At 37.0% G+C, this 19,108-nt stretch overlaps 1 protein-coding gene across 1 annotated transcript in view; it reads left to right on the plus strand.

Annotated features, from left to right (window-relative positions):
* Positions 1-353: 353 nt before the first annotated feature.
* The window catches only part of LOC144956254 (uncharacterized), a 48,217-nt gene continuing 29,462 nt past the window's right edge, over positions 354-19,108 (plus strand). Inside the window, exons 1-2 of the mRNA XM_078886690.1 lie at positions 354-765; positions 14,870-15,227. The gene's annotated coding sequence lies outside the window, so the exon portion shown is untranslated. The remainder of the gene's footprint in view (positions 766-14,869; positions 15,228-19,108) is intronic.

Genomic DNA, 19,108 nt, shown 5'->3' on the forward strand with positions numbered 1-19,108 from the left:
TATTTTTCGTCACGAAAGAAAATAAAAGCAGAATGAGGAAGTAAAAAAAAAAAAAAAAAAAAAGTGAGAGGTTGGTGTGGGAGACGGATTGGTTGGCTGTTGTTAGTTGCTGCAATCGCTTTGCCAGCGATAGCCGATGTCCAGCGCGAAAGTGACCACGACCAAAACACTGACCGCTGCTGACTAAAACATGTAAGAGAGTGAGAGAATGAGGTGGAGGGTGGTATGGTGGTGGTGGTGGTTTGGGGGTTGGGGGGAGAATAAGAAAGAGAGAGAGACAGCGTTTTATGGGGGTAGGGGTGGAAAGGTCGGGGGGGGGGGGGGGGGGGGGGGGGGGGGGGAATGAGAAGTACGAGTGAAAAAGATTAAAGAATGGACAGAGCGAAAGAGGGAGAGGTGGATAGTTGTGATGTGAAATGCCGTAAATATTGTCCATTCAGATTTGAACTGGGTGCATGGTCATGAAAGCAGTTTGAGCAGTTGGAGAGTTGTAATTATTATTATTATTATTATTATTATTTTCATTGTTGGCGCTCCTCCTTCCAGTTGTTGTCCATTGTCGGTCTCCCTATGCGCTTGACCATTCGTGGCAAGACGAGTGACTGACCAGTTGGAACACAAAAATAAAAATAAAAAGTTGTAATTGTGATGATAGCAGTAGTAATAGCACACTATGTGTGAGAGGATTTCACTGGATTATCATCAATTCAATTGTTTTAACTTTAGACTTCGTTACAAGTTACGGGAGTTGCGGATTTGTTGTGTGTAAGTGTCATCCCTTTTTAAAAATTTCTCCATTGTCATCGTACTAACTATTATTTTTGTCGCCTTGCTTTTGGAGTTGTTTTTTTTTTTTTTTTTTTTGCTTACTGATCAGTTGCAGTTTACTAATATTATATTTTTTCCTATTGTTATACTTGATATTGGTCAAATGAGAGTGAGAGTGAATGGATTATCAATGGATTTCATTGGTCGTGGATATTCCCTTTTTTAAAATTGCTTTAATTACTTTATTGTCATTACTATTGTATTTATATTAGGCCCTAATATTACTATTTATTATTGTTACTTTTTGGAGGAGTTGTTTTTGCCTTTTGATCAGTTGCAGTTTATTAATATTTTGATATTTGATATAAAATAGTGAGAGAGTGAGACTGGCTGGATTTCAATAGTAGTGGATATTTCCTTTTAAAAAAGATTGCTTTATTTCTTTATTGTCATTACTATTGTATTTAATATATATTAATATACATTAATATCCGTTGGAGGTGTACAAAAACGCACAGTTTTTATACACCTCCATTGGAGGTGTACAAAAACGCACCGTTTTTATGCACCTCCGTTGGCGGTGATGGTAAAGTTGTTGCTGCATACGTCCATGAGGTTTAAATAGTTTTAGATTGTAGTTTAGCACGCTGCTTAGTGATTACCGATGTACAATGATAATAAATTAAAGAATAATAACAATAATTTTTAAAAATCAAAAGTAAAAAGAAACATGGCACACAAATACTGATCTCAAATAAATAAATAATTTTATAAAATTAAAATCGAAGTTTTTTTTAAAAACATGATAAAAAGTTTTTGAAAAAAAAAAGAAAGAAAAAAAAAGCAAACAAAAACTAAGTAAATCAAAAAAAAAAAAAAAAAAAACAAACAAACTCAACATTGGGAATCGAACCCGGTACTTTCAAGGTTGGAGTCTGACAGCTTGTCCACTGCGCTACGGAGCCACCTGACTGTTCATCACATTTAATAAAGTCTTTCTAAAACATTATTTTACCTTCAATGCAACTTCTATTTTCTGGTTTTATATTTCGATTTTTCAAATTATTAATATTTTTATATAAATTTATTAACAAAGACATCCTACAGACTGTCACAATATAACTTTCGCCATGTCCAAATACAGAAACACAATATCACTGATGAAATTGGGTGGGATGCGCATGCGTGACGGAGGTGTATAAAAACGATCCGTTAAGATACACCGTCAACGGAGGTGCATAAAAACACTACGTACTATTTATTATTGTTGCCGCCTTGCTTTTGGAGGAGTTATTTTGCCTATTGACCAGTTGCAGTTTATTAATAAAATAGAGTGAATGGATTTCATTGGGTAATTTTTTAATGGATTTATTTTATGTGTAGGCTATATAATGTCTGTCTCTGACATCCGAACCCACTTTTGGGCCTAGTTTAACATTGTTACATTGTTGTAATGGACAATATTTTCCGTCATTTTTTGAGATTTCCATTATTACAACGAGCCCATAAGGAACTGGGTTATCAGACCTGCAAATAAGTGAACGTCGGTTTGGAGTGGAGTTAGTTTTTAAAAATAAAATAAAATTCCAGTAGCGGAAATTTGTCTCTAGGGTCTATTCCATGGGAAGATTGGAGGCGTCAGCGGCAATGCAGCGCCGCAAATTGAGCTAGGGCGAGGTGACTTGCCCTAGGCCACACAGTGCAGCGGCGGGTGATCGAACTCGGTACCTTTCAGTCGGGTACGAAACAAAATCCGTACCGCTGAGCGTTAATTTAAAGTTTTAAGTGTTGTATTGTACCTACGCCCAGTGTTGCTTTTGATTTACGTAGCCCTTCAAAAATGAATACGGCTGTTTTTCTTTAGGTAGCGTCAATTGCCAAGGACCTTGACAATTGTCAAATCGTCAATTGCCAAGGACCGTGTCAGTCCATCACGTATGTGTACTTTTAACTGCCACGGAGTACCTTTAGTGTCACGAAGTGATGTATTACCACAGAGTGATGTTATTAATATTTATATTAATTATCTAATGCTCTCTTTTACTCTTCTTACTTTCTCTGTCATTTTCTCTTTTTTTTTCTCTCTCTCACACAGTCTCTCTGTCATTTTCTCTTTTCCCTCTCTGCCATTTTTTCCTCTGTGTGTGTATTTCTCTGTCATATCCTCCCCACGCCCTCTCTCTCTCTCTCTCTCTCTCTCTCCTCTCTCTCTTCTCTCTCTCTCTCTCTCATATTTCCTCTTTTTGTCATGGACCTTGCCAGTTGGTAGATCGTCAACTATTTACTATTAACTGCCACAGATTGATCTTGTTTCACAAATGTTTTACGTTAATAGTTCCTTATTAAGACGATGTGCAATATATTTCCTTTAAAATAAAGGAAATCTTACTTTTCTATTTAATCTAGGACTTGTCAGGGATTTGCCACTTTGCCCCCCCCCCCCCCCCCCCCCCCCCCCCCCGCTGAATCCGAAATCAACAGTAATTTTTGTTTTGATATTAAACTCGTCTTGAAATTCGTGAAAAGACAAAAATTGCCAACAAGCGTTGACTTGATCATTTCCATAATGATTGACAAGGAATGAGTGAATGGAAGAAAGTGACAGGATTCGAGATTCGTATGCGCGCAAATTGAGGTTCGACTGAAATCACCATATGCAGCTGAAGAGTTCCCCAATTTGACTCCTTGGCAGTTGATGAACCGTCAACTACCAAGGACTCACTCCTTGGCAATTGACACTTCCTTTTCTTTATTAGTTATGTATTATTGTTTTATTTATTTCAATATATTATTGGATGGCTGTTCGGGAGGGGGATGGGATTCTTTTTGTATCTTTTTCTCCAATGGGAGTTTTGCCCTTCACTGCAATGAACTTGTGAAAAGACTCCCATGAATAATGGTTCTATCAGCTTAGACTTTAAAAAAACGAAGTGACTATTTCAATTTCTCCGAGCGTTCGGGAAAATAATATTGATCTCTATTAATTTCTCCGAACGGTTTCCTTTCTCCGGATTAAGTAAAGACAGACAATTTTTTTTGATTTGCGAGAGTGTCTGCGTGAATGGTGATTTGTATATGAATGTGTATGCATTTTTTGTGTGGTTTTCTTTTGCCAGTGTTTGGGACCTTCTATCTTGAGTTTGTGCTATTCTGTCTTTCAACTCCTGTTCCCGTCTTGATGCTTTGCCTTTGTTATTTATGTTTACATCTATTTCCTCTTTTAAATATAATACAATGAGCTTTTATATAGCGCTATATCCACTTAATGTGCTCAAAGCTCTGTACAAAGGGTCCCTGACCCAACAGCAACACGAGATTAGTAGAACGAGACATAACGCCTGTTAGGCGATATTACAATTTTTTTCGGACAGAGACAACGCTGTTAACGGCCACCTGGCATTTTACACCTGCGTGCGGTGAGAGAATGTGAGTATAGAGCCATTTCCAAGGTCTCATCTATGCGCCGAGCGAGGCTCGTACCCAGGATCTTCCGATCCGACAGCGAGTGTCATACCACTAGACCATATAGCCGCACTCTTTGATAGTGCAGCGCGAAATGTCATCAGTGGGGACTTTCCGCCTGTCCAGCATGTACCCGATGTGGGAACGAACCCGAAACCGCAGAGCATCTAGTTGAACGCTGTGTTGTGACGAAGCTTCAGGGCGGGTTTGCGACGGTGCACGAGTGCGGTACAGAATTTGCGGATTCGGTCGATCGTTATAGTATAGATAGTATGCGCTTGGCTAAGAAGCTCATAACATTGCCATCCGGAAGTAAAACGGACCAACACACAAAACTATGTGTATCCGTGAACGTTTATAGTCAGGTTAATACAGTTCAGTGAGCATTACTCATAAACGCGGATGGCAAAAAACAATAACAAAGACCTGAGTGACGTCATCTTCGAACTATCTATAACGTATTAGTGTGAGCACCATTAGAAGCTGCTGCCATGGACTAACTGTTCGCGATAGCACAACTTTTTGATACAATTCGTCTTTTTCAATTATTCAATATGCCGAAAAACGCTAGCTTGATGATTCGTGAGAATGGGATTCAATGGTCTGATGTCACGTACGCACAGCAACGAGCAGCTTGGTTCTAAACAAAGAAAATTGGTACTTTTTATTCTTCATGCTGGCTAGAACTTTACATGTGTCATGTGATCAGAATGTATAAAAGTCAAAACATAATCATATTTATAATGTTTTTCTCCTCTGGATACACTTTTATGCTCGTCAGAGAAATATTTCATAAGGGCGTCCGCCATTTTTCCGATAGTTTCGAGCCAGTTACTAAGTTACTGTGCGTCATTACGGGGGAAGTGATGTCATGACTGTGAAAGCGTATTCCCTGTCACTCTGAACTCTTTTGAATCGACGTCGCTTCAACCAGCTTAAAATTTAAAACTTTATTCATTTGTACTGACTTTTGTGCTTGTTGGTAGTCGCTGGGCCGAGCCCAAGTGTGTCACAAACACACACATACACACAATTTCTAACTATAGGTAGGCTTCTCATCTTATTTTCTGTGAGAGGCCCATATACGTCCATGACATACCTGTCGAATCTAACGGAATTTTCGTAATTTTACGAATTTTAGTCAAATTTCATGACCAAATATGAATTTTTAATTCTTAGTAATACTTTAATTATAATAATAATAAGAAGAAGAAGAAGAAGCTGAGGAAGAAGAGAAACTACTACTACTACTATTACTGTTATAATAATAATAATAATAATAATAATAATAATAATAATAATAATAATAATACTAATACTAATAATAATAATAATAATAATAATAATAATAATAATAATAATAATAATAATAATAATAATAATAATAATAATAATAATAATAATAATAGTCATATTGTAGTTGTTCATACACAATTTCCTTGTCAAATTTCTAACAATTGACTTAAAAGTTACCAAATTTTAAGTTTTCAATTTGGCATGTGAGGTTTAATTAGTTTTAGATTCTAGTTTAGCACGCTGCTTAGTGATTACCGATGTACGTTTATACAATGATAGTAAATTAAAGAATAATAACAATAATTAAAATAATCAAAGGTGAAAAGAAACATAGCACACAAATACTGATCTCACATAAATAATTTTAGAATATTAAAATGGAAGTGTTTTTATTTTACCATGATAATAAGTTTTTGAAAAGCAAAACAAAAAAATAATTAAGAAACAAGAACAAAATATAACAATTAAAAGGCAAAGACGCGGTAAAAGAATACACTGATGCAGATGATAAAATTTTATCAAATGATAACAATCGTTGTTTACAAATCAATACACGTCGATAACACATTGAATGATACCGATGTTGTTTTTAAAAAGATATAATTTATAATAATGATAATAATAATAATAATAATAATAATAATAATAATAATAATAATAATAATAATAATAATAATAATAATAATAATAATAATAATAATAATAAAATAATAATAATAATAATAATAATAATAATAATAATAATAATATTTTTATTATTATTATTATTATTATTATTATTATTATTATTAATATTATATTATTATTATTGTTATTATTATTATTATTATTATTATTATTATTATTATTATTATTATTATTATTATTATTATTATTATTATTATTATTATTATTTAACAAAAGAAATTAAAAAAATCATTATGCCTTTTCCGCCACGACATCATAAGATATCGTCGCCTAGGCATTCCACGAAGGAATATAGATAACTCATCAAACGCGATGTCTGATGTTAACAGGAATCACCCAAGTTGTCCAAGTGAGCAAATTGAGGGTTAATAATCTTGCTCAAGGAAAAAAAAAAAAACGAAAGTTCCTGAAACGAGACTCGAACCCGGGTCATCCGGATAAAAGTGCAATGCCTATACTAATAATAATAATATTAATAATACATTAATTTAAAGTATTAACATTTGTCCAGTGACAATAACATCACGAATTATGTCTTTCTCAATAAGTTAAAAATTATTTTATTTTATTTTAAAATGTCCCCATTGGAAATCAAACCCAGTACTTTCAAGGTTAGAGTCTGACAGCTTGCCCGCTGCTCTACTTAGCGACCTTACTGCTCATAACATTTAATAAGGTCCTTCAAGCACATTACTTTCCCTTCAATGCAACTTCTATTTTCTGGTATTAAATTTCGATATTTTAGATTATTATTATTGTTATTATTTTCAATTTATTACCAGAGGCTAGTCTATCGCAAAATACTTTCCGCCAGATCTAACAGACCCAGCTACCCATTCACTGCTGGGGGATCAGTAAGAAAGAATCTCGATTGCAACTGAGTTCTGTTTTGCTCATTTTTTCCCCTATTCATTTAGACGGTCTTTATACAATTGAAAACTTTTTTTTTCTAATATTATATTATGGTTACAAGTAAAAATAGAAAAATAATCAGCATTTTCAAGGCGCAATTTGATATATAAACGTGCTCACATCGCTTTACAAAGGGTCCCTAGCCAACAGTAAAACTTAATTAACATGTAGGACAACTTATATTATTAATATGTTATGTGATGTTGCAATTATGATTATTTTTCCATCAGAGACAATTGCTGTTAACGTCCAGATTTTCTTTCGATTACGATGAGAGAATGTGAGTAAAAAGCCTTTTCCGAGAACTCAACTATGCGCCGCTCAAAGCGGGACATGAACCCGGGACCTTCCGATCCGAAGGCGTTTGTTAATATTTTCCCCCGGAACTCCTCACATTCCAATTTTAGCTACCGGCTTCTTTTAGTGCTGCTATATTATATGGTCTTGTATGACACTCGCTTTCGGATCGGAACGTCCTGGGTTCGAGCCTCACTCGACGCGTAGTTCAGTCCTTGTTGGAGAAGGCTCTTTACACACAACATTCTCTCACCGTACTCGGGTTAAAATGGCCGTTAAGATCGTTGTCTCTGTTCTTAATAAAATGTTATATCGACTAACAGGAGTCATGTCCCGTCCTACATGTTGAGTGTTGCTGTTTGGCTAGGAACCCCTTGTAAAACGCTTTGAGCACGTTTAGCGGATATTGCACTATATATATATATAAATAATTCAGTTTTATATATATATATAATATATATATATAATATATATTATATTATATATATATAATGAATATTTGTTCATCAAATTTAAATGTGTCCATTCATCTCAGTACGGTATTAGACGAACTGGGTTTGGGGAATTAAATTTATTGTCACAAATCTGAAACAGAATAAAACAAAGGTTGATTATGGCTCTATTATTTTTGTGGAGAATGTCTATATTATTGCGGTATTTACACATTTCTACAACTAAAATTATTTACTTATTTAATTTGATTGAAATTTTCTCTTTGCTTTATCTGGCACTGTTTCATTCCAATTTATTTTTGCTAGAGTGTTAACTTTATGAATGCAATGCCTGTTCATTGATTCATCTCTAACTCTAAACTCTAAAGTGATTATGGCGTGATGAGGTAACGATTATTCTAGGGAATTTTATGGACAACCGCTATTTGCTGAGCATTACTGTTTGTTCAACTGCAGAAGAGAGAGAAAAAAACCCAACAAAACTGAATACCTCAGTGTATAAAATGGTAGCATACCTGCCAACCCTTCCGCTTTTGGCGGAATCATTCCTATTTTCACTCTTCCTTTTTGTACTATTCCGCCGCTGTCTCTAAAATTCCAATTATCTAAAAATGATGATGAAGGTAAGAATAAAAAACAGCAAAGCAGAGAGAGAGAGAGAGAGAGAGAGAGAGAGAGAGAGAGAGAGAGAGAGAGAGAGAGAGAGAGAGAGAGAGGGTGAAAGAGGTGAAATTCCTATTTGTTGTCTGGAATTCCTATTTTCAGGCGTTCTGATTCCACTTTTGGAATGTGAAGGGTTGGCAGGTCTGAGATAGTGCTAGTACTCTTGATAATTAGTGCCGCGCTGAAGACCGGTCTGGACCTGCGGTCCCACGGTCTTTTAGCTGTGAACCGAAGACCGGTCCCATAGGGGAAGATCGGCGGCGGTCCTCACTTCTTACTTCTTATCACCTTTCAACTAGTGCGGGGCGGTCCTTGCAAGGACCACGGTCCTACGGTCTCGCGCCATAGCCTACTACTTCCCCAGCGATTCGTTGCTTCGGTTGCCTATCTTCCACCAATCACCACCCATCCCACTTAATTAATCGCACCCACCCCCCTTTGCCATACACTAAACGACACAGACGGCCATACAGGCAGACGACCACCAACCTCCACTCCGCAAACCGCCCTTTCGTGTGTGAGATGGGGGGAACAGGAGGCGCACGCCTTGGACGATTCCATTATACGGGGTAAATTTCAAAATTTACTACACCATAATGATCGCAATGACAATGATCTATGGTGAAGGCGTGACCCCTCTTCTCTAATGGGTTATTGTTTGAAATGTATGTGACTACTAAAGATGTGTGTGTGTGTGTTTGTGTGTGTGTGTGTGTGTGTGTGTCGAACCTAGCAAGTAGCAAATCCGATTTTTTGTTTTCTTTTGTCCATCTCTTGTCACCACTCCTTTCTATCGCAGTGTTGTCATTTAAAATAATACAATAATATTAAAATTTCGTTTGGTGTTTTTACTAATCAAATAATATGAGTTTCATTAGTTTCTTCCTTCCAAAAAACCCAGTTATAACGTCTGAATTTTAAAAAAGTCCAATAGAATATTTGGGGACCCCGATAGCTCAGTTGATAGAGCACTCTCTTTATACGCAAAGGGCCAGAGATCGATCCCGGGTGCAGTCGAGTTTTTTCTGAATCCCTGTCTACTCAGCAATGAATGGGTAGCTGAGTTTGTTAGATCTGGCGAAAAGTCACCATCGACCCCTCTTATTACCTCATCCACCCCCTCTTATTATAACTTCACGTCTCTCTCTTACTCTTCAATGCTCGCTGCCCTCTAATGTGTGGGGGGGGGAGGGGGGGAGGTAGGAGTTGCGTGTGTGTATCAACGCCACGAACAACTCGATCAACGCCTTGGGCGATGCCATTATCTCCGTTAATGGGGATAAATTTTATTAAATTATCGAAGTAACAATGAAGTACGGTGAGCAAATAAAGAAGGCATCACCCCTCTTCTCTAATTAGGTTACAATTTGAAATGAGTGTGACTACTCCGTGTGTTTTACTCCTGTAGACCACGGTTTTCATCGTGTAGCGGTCTTTAACGGTTCAAGAATGAACGATCCCACGGTCTCAAAGGTCAAACCGGTTCGAATTTCCAACAGTCTCTCAGGAATGTTCAATGTCGAAAAGGACCGGTCCTTGCGGTCTTCATTTCCCAAGGACCGTAGGACCGTGGTCCTTAAGCTTGCCAAGGACCGCCCCGCACTATTGATAATCCATAATTATGTTATTGTCACTTTGACGTAGGTAGGTAATTGTACTCACGATTGCCCATTTGGCGTTTTGAATGCCATATTACTGAGTTTGCGCGACAGGGCGCCAACGGGTCCTGTTAGGGATAGACGACGATTGGGACTGTTTGGAAGCTTTAACCCTTTGCCCACTAGTCATTATGACATCCGAAATGCTATCGCCTTATACATCTACGCCAGAATAGAAATAGAGGGTGGAGCCTACCATGATATAACATTTTATGGATCCCTAATTTCATCATATCAGTTCTGTCCACTGACAGGTGGGTGGATATCGCTTTCAAGAACTTATGTCCTTATATGGAATCCTGAGTTTTTGACCAATCAACGGATTGCTCTTTTGATAGCTCGCTTGTCAACATGAGTCAGCTCAGCCCTTGATTTATGTAAAGGCATCACAGGCGGTATATGTTGTGTTACACAAAGACCACGGTTGACCGAAAGCGATGAATGGAAGCCCTACTGTGGCGTGGAGAACGAGGTCTTGTATGTATAGTTACGTCATATCTCAACGCTCGTGAATTCTTAGTACGGCTGGACTCACAATCAAAACTCGAAATCTGTGTTTTAAACTCTTGAATCAATCGAGTTACATCAGTGCGTTCGTCTCATTGAGAAATGAAAAACGATATATAAATCAAGAACATCGACCGGAAAATAAGGAAATTATCATAAAATTATAAAATTTGAGAAAGCTATTTTCAAAATCAAATATATTACAAAAAAGGTTATTTCTAGACCGATTTTTATGAGACAAAGACAATTTTTTCTCCACTTTTCAAGCTGATTCCAACAATGAGGTTTTCAAATTTATCACGATAAGATTATTTGTCATTATTTTTTTTAATACCCAATTGACTGCTCGGAAATGAATACGTAATCCTTGGCGGCTAGCGAGTAGGTGTTAAATTTTGCTTACCCTTTCCCACGCAGACGCACACACACACACACACACACGCACACACACACACACACACACAGACTGAACACACAATGTATGTCTTTCACTTCTGGCCAAAGTTGCCTTATTACAACTTAGACTCGAATGATAACAGCGAGTAGGGTGTCAGATTAAACTTCAGTTTTAAAGGTCTAATTCAATTCACACCGTAATAAATCATAATAATGATCATTCTTGATATATTAGAGCATTAAAATATTTAATTCACATTACTATAAATATATTTTAAATATATGTATTTTGTAATTATTTTAGCGACGATACGAACCCCTTTTAATCGTCGAGCCAAACGATAGGATGCTAGACGACGATAAGTCGGTGTGTGTGTGTGTGTGTGTGTGTGTGTGTGTGTGTGTGTGCGTCTATGTGGGAAAGGGTAAGCAAAATTTAACACCTACTCGCTAGCCGCCAAGGATTACGTATTCATTTCCTGAGCAGTCAATTGGGTCTTAAAAAAAATAATGAATAATAATCTTATCGCGATAAATTTGAAAACCTCATTGTTGGAATCAGCTTGAAAAGTGGAGAAAAATTGTCTTTGTCTCATAAAAATCGGTCTAGAAATAGCCTTTTTTGTAATAGATTTGATTTTGAAAACAGCTTTCTCAAATTTTATAATTTTATGATAATTTCCTTGTTTTCCGGTCGATGTTCTTGATTTATATATCGTTTTTCATTTCTCAATGAGACGAACGCACTGATGTAACTCGATTGATTCAAGAGTTTAAAACACATATTTCGTGTTTTGATTGTGAGTCCAGCCGTACTAAGAATTCACGAGCGTTGAGATATGACGTAACTATACATACAAGACCTCGTTCTCCACGCCACAGTAGGGCTTCCATTCATCGCTTTCGGTCAATCGTGGTCTTTGAAGTTACACAACATATACCGCCTGTGATGCCTGTTCATAAATCAATGGTTGAGCTGACTCATTTTGACAAGCGAGCTATCAAAAGAGCAATCGTTGATTGGTCAAAAACTCAGAATTTCATATAAGGACACAAGTTCTGGAAAGCGATATCCACCCACCTGTCAGTGGACAGAACTGATATGACGAAATTAGGGCTCCATAAAATGTTATATCATGGTAGGCTCCACCCTCTATTTCTGTTCTGGCGTAGATGTAGAAGGCGATAGCATTTCGGATGTCATAATGACTAGTGGGCAAAGGGTTAAAGCTTCCAAACAATCCCAATCGTCGCCTATCTGATGCGCAATCTGTCTATTAATTCCAAAACCTTGGCGTTTTCCGAAGGTGTTTGGCTTCAAATTTTTAACTTTTTTAAAAATCACTTCATTTCACATGTTTTTAATAATTATTCTCTACACAAATTAGTCTAATACTTAGATAAAATAAACACATTTTCATTCCTAAGTTGTTAGTGAAACAATGGACGAATCATTCCTGGGTGTTGGGTTGGACAAGAAGATTTATTTCCACTTTTATCCACTTTTATTATGTGCATTATAGCTGCAAAATGCAATGCCTGGTAAAGTTTAGCCAGAATCTGGGTGATGGGTTGGACAAGAAGATTTATTTCCACTTTTATTTTATGCATTTTAGCTGCAAATTGCATTGCGTGGTAAAGTTTGGCCAGAATCTGGGTGTTGGGTTGGACAGGAAGATTTATTTCCACTTTTATAATGTGCATTTTAGCTGCAAATCGCATTGCCATGAGAAGTTTAGCCATACATGTGGCACCGTTACTGGTCGTACTATAATATGTACATTATTATCTGTTTTATGGCGGGGAATACCAGTGAGTCATTCAATTCATTCACACCCATGCAACAATTCGACTTCCTTTCCCACGGAAACGTCTGTGGAATCACATGTAAAACTATAGTGACGATACTGCTTTTCTATCCTGGTGACGTCACGAGAGCATTGTTGTTGTCGTCACTTTGCTAGATGTGCAATTAGATTCATTATGTTACGTATATACTTATGATATATCCCAAATTGGTGCATGTGTACTTAGGTACCGCAAGGAAAGTACTTTTGATTGGTGAGAGAGATTGACAGTGTGTGAGTGAGTGAGTGTGTGTGAGATAGATAGATAGATGGAGAGAGAGAGAGAGAGAGAGAGAGAGAGAGAGAGAGAGAGAGAGAGATGGTTCTGGTGATTGAGGTGGGGGGGGGGGGTGGTTAAGAGAAAGGGATAGAGGGGATGCTCTTTTACTTTTATCTTTAGGATCATTGTAATCTATGTTATTTACAATGAGTAAATTTAATGGGTAAGGGAATCCGATGGCGTTAACTCACTCAACCCTAACACCGACTATATCCGTAGTATACCCGGGGTTACTTTTACCCCATGCCTATTTTTATTACATTTTTCAGTAAACAATTTATAGGCGTAGTATCAAAGCTAATGTTTTTAGTTTTTGCATGTTAATTGTAGTTGAATAAAACTATCTATGTACATGCTCATTTTTAATACATTTTTGTCCTCCAATTTTGAATAGTTGCAAACATCTCTAGGATTGAATGAGTTAATGATAGTTATAACAACATGGCCCTGGCCAAAGTGATAATAATATCACATTTATATATAGTATATAGTATGCGCTTGATTAAGGAGCTCACAACATTGTCATCCGGAAGTATAACGGACCAACATACAAAACTTTGTGTATCCATGATAGTTTATGGTCGGGATAATACAGTTTAGTCAGAATTACTAAAACATGTGGATGGCAAAAGACAATAACAAAGACCTGAGTGACATCATCTTCGGACTATCTATAGAAGATAAACCTTGCTCAGTTCGCTCTCCAGTCTTTAGTTTCTTCGCCAAACAATTGTCTAAAATACAGTAATAATCCCCTGTCACTTTTGTCAAATTCGCTGTCTTGTGAAATTATTCCGTCATCATTACATACCTGCCGAATCTTACAAAATTTTTCGTAATTTTACGACTTTTAGACACATTATTTCATTACGAATAATGATGATGATGATATAATAAATAATAATAATAATAATAATTAATAATAATATAATAATAATAATAATAATAATAATAATAATAATTAATAATATATAATTTAATAATATATTATAATTATTATTATTATTATTATTATTATTATTTATTATTATTATTATATTATTATTATTATTATATTATTTTATTATTATTATTATTATTATTATTATAAAAATAATAATGTTTCTATACCAACAATTATAAATACCATTTCTACAGCGCATGAGCATGACGATGTAATGTTGAAGTGTTCAGCAAAATCTAATTGTGGTTATTCGTAGACGATTTCAGAAATTACTAATTTCCTTGTCACATTACTAAAAATTGACATAAAAATGACTAAATTTGAAGTTTTCAACTTGGCAGGTCTGTCGTTGCAGCATTGCTCTAATAAATTCGCGGCTCAGCGGTACGGTCTTTGCTTGGTACCTAACAGGTACCAAGTTCGACTACCGGTCTCGTTGTGTGGCCTTGTGCAAGTCACCTCGCCCTAGCTCACTTTGCGGCGCTGCACTGCGGCTGACGCCTGGGTTATTCCAGTCTTCCCTTGGAATAGGGAATGTTCTCACTATCTCTCCTTTATCGTTCTTTATTTTGGTGTCAAAATATATTCATTATTATTATTATTATTATTATTATTATTATTATTATTATTATTATTATTATTATTATTATTATTATTATTATTATTATTATTTTATTTATTTATTTTTTTTTTATCCTCAGAATTTCAAAGGCCTAACGGATTAACAACCGCTCGTAAGAACATCCGTCTTCAGATTCTGTTTCACAATTATGCTGAACATTTTTGGACTTTCCTTAGAGGACCAATAGCTTTGGCCAGATCTTGGACTTTGCTGGGACTGAGATGCGTCAGACGATACTTGCATGCGGCCGTCAGTAGGTCAGAAAGTGAAAGGAAACGATGGGGCTTTAGCCCCGCGTAAAGACATTATTACGAGCTATGACCACTTTAGAGAATGGAACGTATTGTTACTTGGTTTGACCAAATGTCAAGGTCATACAAACGCTGAATGGAATTCTGAAGGCTTGGACAAATACTTTTATAATGATTTCCTTTCGCGTGAGTACCTGTTTTGATTCGTATTAACCTACTAACTACCTTACCTATTTACTTAATTATCTGTTTGGCTTTCTGTAAATATCTTGAAGGGAAGGGAGAAATGATTTTGCCTACCCGTGACTGGAGTCCTTGTGAGGGATTGCGGTATGTGAGTTTGTGCATTTTTTTTTTCTCTATGAGTGACCTATTCAGGGGCGTGGCTATATTGGTTGATTTGGTGCCTGGCTCCGCGTCTATCTTTTTAAAATGGATTACAGCATCTAAAAAAACATACTGAGAAATGGTGTATACCACCTCTTACTTTTTTGAGTAAGTCTTTTCTTTATTTTGTTTCTCCTTTTTTTTTTTGTATTTCCATAATATATAGTCATTTTCTTCTGATTCTGGCACCACCTTATACTGTAAGCATGCCACGCCACTGCCTATATTATCTTTTGAAACATCCGATTTCATCCCTATGATTGGATCTCAAGACAGAGTGAGTCTATGTATGGCAGTACATTTCTTTCCCCCCCCCCCCCCCAACACACACACACACACACACACACACACACAGCCATTTTGACTATGAGTTACACCAGTTGTCAATCAACCAACTTCTTCCTTATCTCTGATGACTCTTAGTTCGCAACGGTCTGTGACATTCTTGAAAGAAATTTTAATGTCTAGTTTATTAATGTGCGGCTATGTTGTCTTGTGGTATGACACTCGCTTTCGGATCGGAAGGTCCTGGGTTCGAGCCTCGCGTTCGGCGCATAGTTGAGTCCTTGGAAAAGGCTCTTTATTTACATTCTCTCACCGTACTCAGATGTAAAATGAGTACCTGGCCGTTAACAGCGTTGGCTTTGTCCGAAAAATTGTAATGTCGCCTAACAGGCGGCATGTCCCGTCCTACATGTTAAATATTGCTGTTGATTTGGGACCACTTGTAAAGCGCTTTGAGCACATGTAGTGGATATTGCGCTTTATAAAAAAGCTCAATTTGAATTCAATTTTTAGTTTAATTCCCTATTAATTTTCTGAGTTGGCGGCTATGAATATTTCCGACAAACGCAATATTATTTGATATCGTATAGCTCTGTTGCTTCTTACAACGTGGATTGGCAGCTCTGTATATATTATATATCAATACCCGGTCATATTGTATATTATAATTATTTCTATGATACGACATCGGATAACATTGTTGCTGACGTCACAGAATGATTAGCCCAGGGTTAACTTGATCCGATCACCCCAGATTGGTGTTAAATTCAATTGATTAAAAAAAAAAAAATAGCTCTATGTAGGTTTGATGGTGGTGAAATATGTGGGCGATTATAAAATGAATATGCACTTTAATCTAGCCTGTTTGTGCGTTTCCTATAATATCCTTCATTCGTTTTGCGGTACTTGAGCATTTATATAGCGCAATATCGTCTAAGCGTGCTCAAAGCGCTTTACAGGGGCCCTACAGACATTTTACACCTGAGTACGGTGAGAGAATTTGAGTGAAGAGCCTTTCCCAAGGACTCAACTATGCGCTGAACGAGGCTTGAACCCAGGACCTTCCGATCCGAAAGCGAGTGTCATACCACAAGAGCACATGTTACGACACTCGCCTTTGGACAATTAGGTCTAAGGTTCGAGTGCACTCTGAGCGGCGCATAGTGAGACCTTGGAAAAGGCTCTTCTATACTCGCATTATCTCACCGTACTCAGGTGTAAAATGAGGAACTAGCTGGTCTTTAACAGCGTTGTCTCTGTCTGAAAGACAATTGTAATATCGCCAAGCAAGCGTCATGTCCCGTCCTACGTGTTAAGAGTTGCCGTTGTCTGTAGGGCCCCTGTAAAGCGCTTTGAGCACATTTATTGAATATTGCGCTATATAGAAGCTCATTTTAAAAATTTTCTTTCAATTTATTTCTATTTGTTAAAAAGCTTTCCTCGTTAATTTGACTTATCACAGTCTTCACCCGATCAAACAGGGCGTGAATAATTATATCTATGTGATGAATTAAATTTTAGATGACATTTTATCTGTAATCCTGGTGATTTAATAATAATGGTATATATGTTATATATATATATATATATATATATATATATATATATATATATATATATATATATATATATATATATATATATATATATAATACAACGAACGCACTATTAGACAGATCATAGTGACTTTTAATTAACCTCGTTTGAAAATTGATCGGCTCGTCTGGGTGTTGTGTGACCTATAGATTAATCCCGCCCAGCTATCACCTATGCTCTCTCTCTGTCTCTCTCTCTTTCTCTCTCTCTCTCTAGCTCTCTCTCTCTCTCTCTCTCTCTCTCTCTCTCTCTCCTTATTTCTTTCTTTCTCTCTCTCCTCTCTCCATTCCCCGCGTTTATGAGTAATTCTCGCTAAAGTGTATTAACCAGACTATAAACGTTCACGGTTGCACATCGTTTTGTGTGTTGGTCCGTTATAGATAGTATGCGCTTGGCCAAGAAGCTCTCATAACATTGCCATCCGGAAGTATAACGGACTAACACACACAACTATGTGTAACCATGAACTTTTATAGTCTGGTTAATAGAGTTTAGTGAGAAGTACTCATACACGCGGATGGCAAAATACAATAACAAAGGCTTGAGTGACGTCATCTTCGTTCTATCTATACTCCCGGGAGGCATGTTGTGAGTTTCTTAGCCAAGCGCATACTATCTATAGTGGCAATCCTATCTGACTCACTCCCATCCATTCTCTCTCCACATTTAAAATGTCCGGCCGCTACTAATTTACAACACAGCATGCAAACTTTCCAACGTAACACGCACATGTCGTTTTTCCCACTTGCCCGAAACACACCTTCTCCAAACAATGACGTCACTAAAACACATACACTACTACCACGCTTTGCTGTTCTCTTCCCCCCCCCCCCCCCCCCCCCCCCGCGCTCCAAGTACCCCGCACCATTTCAATGAGTTCACCCACCCGCCCACCCATTATGCTTTAGAGATGGGAACTGACCACAGGAAGTCGTGGTAAACACAAACTGAGTTACATCGTAGCCATCGTTAACTTATAGCCCTGACACTGACCAAAAATGACGTCAAAAGACAAATCTTTGGTTACAAAAGAAAACACATAGTGAGTTTTGTATTCAATAGTTCAACCAATGGGACCACTTGTTTCCGTTTCCATGAGCACTACTAACTACAACTCACTAGACAGTGCAAAAAGACAAATAATGACGCCAAAATGCCAGTTTTTTTTTTTGAAGCTATCGTTAACTTATAGATAGTATGCACTTGGCTAAGAAGCTCATAACATTGCCATCCGGAAGTATAACGGACCAACACACAAAAATGTGTGTATCCGTGAACGTTTATAGTCAGGTTAATACAGTTCAGTGAGCATTACTCATAAACGCGGATGGCAAAAAACAACAACAAAGGCCTGAGTGACGTCATCTTCGAACTATCGGAACAATGGCGGACGCCCTTATGAAATACTTCTCTGACGAGCATAAATATGTATCCAGAGGGGAAAAACATTATAAATCTGATCCTGTTTTGACCTTTATACATTCTAATTAAACGACATGTGAAAATGTTCTAGCCAGCATGAAGAATAAAAAGTGCCGATTTTCTTTGTTAACCAAGCTGCTCGTTGCTGGGCAGACGTGCCATCAGAATATTGAATCCCATTCTCACTAACCTGTTTTAACCAGACAATTGTGTGTTGATCCGTTATTAATCTGTTTGGTAATGTTGTGAGTTTCTTAGATAGTATGCGCTTGGCTAAGAAACTCATAACATTGCCCGGATGGCAAAAAACAATAACGAAGACCTGAGTGCCGTCATCTTCGAACTATCTATAGTCTGGTTAATACAGTGAAAATTAC

Source organism: Berghia stephanieae, chromosome 11, assembly GCF_034508935.2.
Source record: "Berghia stephanieae isolate SIO BIC M18660-M18661 chromosome 11, UCSD_Bste_1.3, whole genome shotgun sequence".
Lineage (NCBI taxonomy): Eukaryota > Metazoa > Mollusca > Gastropoda > Nudibranchia > Aeolidiidae > Berghia > Berghia stephanieae.